This window comes from Ursus americanus, chromosome 34 (genome assembly GCF_024610735.1).
Source record: "Ursus americanus isolate L20-20 chromosome 34, mUrsAme1.1.p, whole genome shotgun sequence".
NCBI lineage: Eukaryota > Metazoa > Chordata > Mammalia > Carnivora > Ursidae > Ursus > Ursus americanus.
Window position 1 is genome coordinate 8,504,001 of NC_142160.1, and position 6,135 is coordinate 8,510,135.

General features: G+C 48.3%; 1 protein-coding gene across 3 annotated transcripts in view; it reads right to left on the minus strand.

Annotated features, from left to right (window-relative positions):
- Positions 1–1,249, minus strand: part of SMARCA2 (SWI/SNF related BAF chromatin remodeling complex subunit ATPase 2) — a 170,231-nt gene extending 168,982 nt beyond the window's left edge. For 2 of the 3 annotated variants that reach the window (XM_045772431.2, XM_045772420.2), the window contains exon 1: positions 1,097–1,249. The gene's annotated coding sequence lies outside the window, so the exon portion shown is untranslated. Of the gene's footprint in view, positions 1–374; positions 463–1,096 lie in introns of all 3 variants that reach the window. The other variant, XM_045772427.2, reaches the window with a different exon arrangement.
- Positions 1,250–6,135: the final 4,886 nt, after the last annotated feature.

Sequence of the window (6,135 nt, forward strand, 5' to 3'; positions counted from 1 at the left end):
GCCCCTAGCACCCGGACGACCGCGGGCGACCCACGCCCGAGGTTCCCGCGGCTCAAGCTGGGGGAAGACGCCAAGCAAAAGAAAACAAACCCCGGGAGGGGGAGGGCAGGGTAACTGAGCCCGGCGGGCACCTCCGACCTCCTTCTTTGGGGCCTCCTCCCTCCCTCCCCGCAGTGCCGCCCGGGCCGGACACCCCGAACTTCAACACCCGAGCCCGCGCGGCCGCCAGGTACCAGAGGCAGGGCCGTCCGCAGAGCCCCGGGCGCAGCGCCCCGGTAACCCCTTTGCCTAAAGGCCTGCCTACCGGTCAGCGTCCTCATCCCCGCCCGAGGGAACGCGCAAAGTGGAGGTGACACCTCCGATCCGGCACTCACCCGCCCCGCGGCGGCGGCTGCCGCCTCTTCGGCGCGCCAGCTCCGGCTTCTCCCGCCGCGATCCGCTCGCGTCTCGGCAACGGGAGCCCTTTAAACAAGTCCCCGGGAAGCGGGTGGCAGCAGCGTTCGTTGGCGCCCCGCCGCCAGCCCGGGCTCCTCGCCCTCCTCTCCCGCTCCCCTTCCAACTCTTCCGGGGAGGACTGCTTGGGGTGAACTGTCGCCTTTCCATCTTCTTCCCGGATCCCCCAGCCTTCCCCCCTCCCCCAGCTTTAAGGGGATGGGGGGATTGCAACCTTGCCGAGAGTGTGTATGTTGCAACCTTGAGTTGGCAGCGCATCGCTGACTGCCTACCTAGGGTCAAGGCTGTGGTTTGTTGGGATTCCCCCCCGCCCCTCGCCTCCCCGAAGTAGTAATTATTACTGTTATTATTAGAACAGCAAGGTTCGGTTGAAACTTTCCCGTTTCTTCCACGGCCGCCCGGGAGCTGTCGTTAGAGCATTCCACCTGAGGCCCGCGGGGAGGAGGCGGGCTTTTTTTGTTGTTGTGGCGGTTGGCCCGCCTGTTTGTTTTGGTCTCCGTGCATGCACAATAAATAATAATTAGGATAATAATGAATAATCCCCGGCGAAGGCGGCGCGGTGCCGGAGGGGTTTGTGCGGCGGCTGCAGCCGGGAGGCCGGAGGGAGGGGAAAGAGGAGAAAGGAGTTGTAAGTTATATTTACCTTGCTCGCGAGGAGTGTGCTGGCTGAATCTCTTCCCTCTCTGAGTCACCCAGAGTACAGAAACAGAGGGAGAGAGGACTAGATTATGAATATGACTTCATTGATGACAGCCATCCCCTCCTCTTCCTAAACTCGGGCTCCGCCCCGCGTCCCACCCTCGCCGCCTCCATGGGCGCCGGAAGACGCGCCGCAGTTGGCCCCTCGCGCCGCTCCTCCCTGCCCGCCCGGGCGCGGGTTGGCGGGACGCGCCTGTCACTCGCCCCGCTCAGCGACTCCGGGAGCTCGGGGGAGGGAGGGGGCGGTGTGCAAGAATGTGGATCTAGACAGCTCTACTGTATGCGTGGATCCGTGTGTGTCTGCAAGGCGCCGGCTCTCGGGCCGTGCTCGTGCCTGGAGCACAGAAACTGCGCAGGACGCAGAGAGCCCCAAGCCCTGGAGGAGTTAGGCGCCCGTTATCCCTCTGCCGGCCGGCCGCCTGGGGGGGCGCTGCCGGGCTCCCCCGGGGAGGCTGGGAAAGCAGGGGAGGCACCGCGAGAGGGAGGACAGCCGTAGTAATAGCGCGTAGTAGTTTGGGGGTATGTGGAGAAGGTGCTGGAATTTAACTGTGCCTCCGCCTGCCAGAGCGAGCCTGCAGAGGGAAAGGGAGGGGACAGGGGAGGGCTCCGAGTGGCACCGAAGCTGTTTGTCGCACGGCGTTGACCGTGAAAGAAAAAACAGGCATTGTCGTGCCGGCTGAAACTTTTCCTGCCCACCCCCCACCCCCGACTCAAGGTTGTAATTATAAATCTGTCCCCTTTCTCGCCGGTAAAAAGAGGCGGGCACAAAGAACATTCCTGCCAAATCTGCCTCTTTTCTAAAGGACGGCAAGCTTCCAAATGCCAAGGAAGGGAAAACAGCTGAGAGACTGAACGCTTTGTAAATAAATAAGCCCACCCTAACCCCTCTGTTTACTTTGTGGACCAGATCTGGCACTTTAAGCTTCCCTCACCTGTCATCTTCGAGTAAAATATATACAAAAATATGGAAAAATAACCCCGTGGGGGCGGGGCGAGCGGGTTAGGGGACAGCTGAAGCATGGAATCTGCTTTTGATTTAAGAAGGAGAATAAATCTCTTATCCTGTACAGTCCATAGGCTCTTCTCTCCCACCTCGCATTTAAGACCGATTAAGGCTCCACACAGTAAACTGCTGGCACTTGGCAGTTTTGAGACCTCTTGTTCCAATTCTCCTTGAAATACAGTTCTTTGGCTGGCGGAATAGGTCAGTGTTTGCTGAGACAATTTTATTTTTAGTTTTATGAAGTGTGAAAGAATGTTAGGAGATTTTAAATCAGGGGCCTATTATTTCAGACTCAGATTAATGTAAGTGCTTGACTCTTAAAATTAAAACTGTTCCTATATGGTAGTGTTATGAAAAGAATGATGTATCCCTTATTTTGTAATGTAATGGCTTCAATTAGTCATTCAAAGTGCACTGTGACTATTTGGTTGAGGATTTTCCCCCTAGAGTAAAATCCTATTTTAAGACCATTTTGCTATTGTAAAATTGACTCTTTGAGCAACAGGGTCTGAAATGCAGTTCTAGGATGCTTGGAACTAGGCACTGGAGAAGCTGAAGACGAGAAGCAAAGCAGAGTGCACCCGATGCTGCATAGGGTCAGGAAATGGCAAAAACGGTTTACGTGGCTTGTCCCCTGCTAGGGGTGGTAGAGTCTGCAAGGGCACCAAGTTCAGACGGCTAGGAGTGTCAATGTCAAGCCACCCCCTAGTTTCTAAGGCTTTGTTACTTGCTTGGTAACTTCAGCGTTATAATTTCCTGTCTATCCCAAAGTGAGCCTCAGGACAACAAAAGAAAACGCATCTAAGAGAAACAATACAGTATGCCCTGAAGAGTCGACTGTAAGAACTAGTTTTTCTGCCCGAGGATATGCCGGTATAACTTTTACCCGGGAAATAAACTGTGAGAAACCTTAAAATTAGCAATGTAGTAAAAGTATAACTTCTAACTGCCTCATAAATTGCAACTAATAATATAGCCAAATAACCTAGTTGTCTGTAAAAGGACCTTCTCCTAATGGCCATGCTTATTACATTAGCTAAGTTTAGGTTTTAATTTTTTTTTTTAGGCCCAATTTGTTTCTGTGGCATGCCAACCTCACACCTTTCCTTCCTGGTACGTAAGTACCTTTGATCCCTTTACGATTCCACCTTCACCTGCCATGCCAGATTTCAAAGAGAGAACGATCATCTTGGTAAGACACTGGAGGAAGAGACTGGCCATTCCTCCTGGCATTTTGTCAGAGGGAGAGGAGAGAAGAAAACACTCGCTTTGCTATATGTGTATATTCTTCAGCTCATATAAAATTTTGATTCAGGACTTGGAGGGATTGGTATCAATGCATTATATGCTCGACTACGGGAATTGAAAAATAAAATCTATCTCTGGGAGTAGAGCTTAAATACAGATATTGCACCTCCTTTCCCCTTCGTATTGGTCTAAGAAAGCACCACCTTCTCCCTTCAGGTCTTCCCTCTGAAGAATCGTCTTGTTTGTAGCTTGCACTGCAGCAAGTAGAAATGTTAAAAAATAAGGCCTACACTCAGGAGAAATGAAAAGGCATTCACTCAGTACGGAAAAAAAAAAAAGATTGTAGAACGTAGAGCATAAGCTACATCTCTGAGAGAAAGCAACATTTAACAATTGATGTTAAGGAGGAAAATGATGGGGTTCTTTTGTTTCGCAGAAGATCCACACAAAAGCCAATATGGTTGCAGGCTAAAAGGACCCCAAGGGGCTGCACAGGATGCTATAGTCACATGAAGCTTTTCCTTTTGGACTTTGATGAGTCATAATGTGTTCTCTGAACTTGCTTTTCTCTTTCTAGTTTGGCATCAAGAGAGGGAAGTCGCTTTTTCATGTCTGTATGGCCACATTCACTTGTTATGTAAGTCGGCTGTGGTTGATGTTCTGTTTAGAGTGGCTATTGGGTTTGAAAATTGATATCTGGTTATAACATCCTCAGAAAGAAAAATTCCATGCACAACGTGAGGAAGCTTGTAATCCCACCAGGCAACTGGTAATGCTGGCTGAAATGTTGCCTAGCTTCAAATAGGAGCAAGTCAGACACTTAGGGAATGAATACTTCATCTGCAGTAATGGAACCTAAACTTGGGCATAGTGAATTAGCCGACATTTACTTTCCTGAGGAGTTTAGAATTAGCAAGTAAATTTACTACAGAGGTAAACACGCCTCTCTCTCCTTTTTCCCCACCAACAGTCTCAAGAGATTTTGGTTCACCAGTCATTCCTCCAAAATACCACCCCAGTTCTTTGTGATGGTATCACCCTCTAGCTCAAGAGCCTTTGTCTATTTCCCGTCCATTCTATGATAAATTTCAGGGGTAGCATTTCATCCAAGGCTGAGCATGGACAGATTTCTGTCAGCCTTGTTGACTTCCTCAAACCCCTGGGCTCCAGAAACCTGGTCTACCTGCTGGCTGCTAAGGGACCAAACTGGATATACTTCCCTCTGACCAAAATGCAGGTTCTCAGCCCACATCCTCCAAGACTCGGCTGTGGCCCAGCCTCCTTCCAGTGGCCCTCCCCAGGCAAAGGAAGCTGCTTATCCTACTCTGCTCCCATAGCAACCAGTGTGTACCTCCATTATAGCCCTTATCACTTTGATGCGATTATTTGTTTGGTATCCTCCACTAGATGGTTAGTGCCTGGAGGGCGTAGAGCAAGTTCAATTCATCTTGGAAACCTTAGCACTTAGCCGGATGTCTAGTACTTTGTATGTTGTTTAAAAACAAAACAAGAAGCAAACAAGAAACCCCACAACTTCAGGGATCCAAATTAAAATTATCTGATAGGATTTAACGGGTCTTCCCAATGAGTAATTCTCATGTTAATGAACGAGATTACTAAGAGTTCAGAATCCCTTGTTTTCCAAGCTGAAAAGGCTAATATGCTTTTGTTTTGTTTGTTGCGTTTTGTTTTGGGGGTAAGGTGGGAGGTGAGAAACTACAGCTCTTGCAGTCAGATAGACGGCACTGAGAGGAGGTTTTGTTTGGTGTTTAAATTAGGCTGGGAGTAACGGGAGTGTACACTTGGCAACCGCGTGAGAGAGTAGTAATCATTGAAATAGCATTTCTCCTTTGATTTCTCCTTTAAATCACATGCCAGTGTTTGTGGACACACCTTTACATATGCCGTTTACCCACTGGGCTCTGTAAGTTCTGTGACATTATCCCCATTTTCCAGATGAAGAAACTGAGAGGCAGGAAATAATTTGCCTAAGGCAGGGGTCTCCAAAGCCGAGTGCGCAAGGCAATTCACTGTGATTTGGAAAGAACAGTAGAAATTCTATTTCTTTTTCCTTTAATGCTTAGAAAATGTAATGCCCAAAAAGAGAAGATATTTACTAATGTTCATTATATTCATTTACCTAGGACCTTTACGTGGTGCCGAGGAAAGTGGTCATGTGCCCAGCATCAATGTGGAGCACCTACCAAAGGGCCTCAGGCAGAGGGGTGACAGTGGCGCCCCCTCTTGTTCTTTTATTTTCAGGGTGTTGACATTGCCTGAAGTTTACACCTTCCACAAAGTGTCTTGTCTGGTTTTAACCAATTAACTCTCTTATTTGCAAAACAAGTGGCTTAAAAGGGTCCTTCAAAGAAATCGAAGATTGAGATAAATCTGATAATGCACTCACAGGTGAAAATCAAGATCAAATCTGCCACTTTTGGTTCTCAGAGTTTTTCCAGCCATACGGAAACATGAAAACAACGATAGTCTAATTGGATCTGACAAGAAATAGGTCAAAAACATTCACAATTATTCAAGACTACTTGCAATTTGGATTTCTATGAACTATCATTAACGATGAATTCTGATCTGAGCTTATATATTGCCATGAGATATTAGCTATTGATAGAGTATGATATCATCATGATTAGCAAGATATTTTATTCTCTTCATCTTCATCTCATTCTTTCCTAACTTCTCTTTTGTGTATGTTTTATCATGCACTTGATATA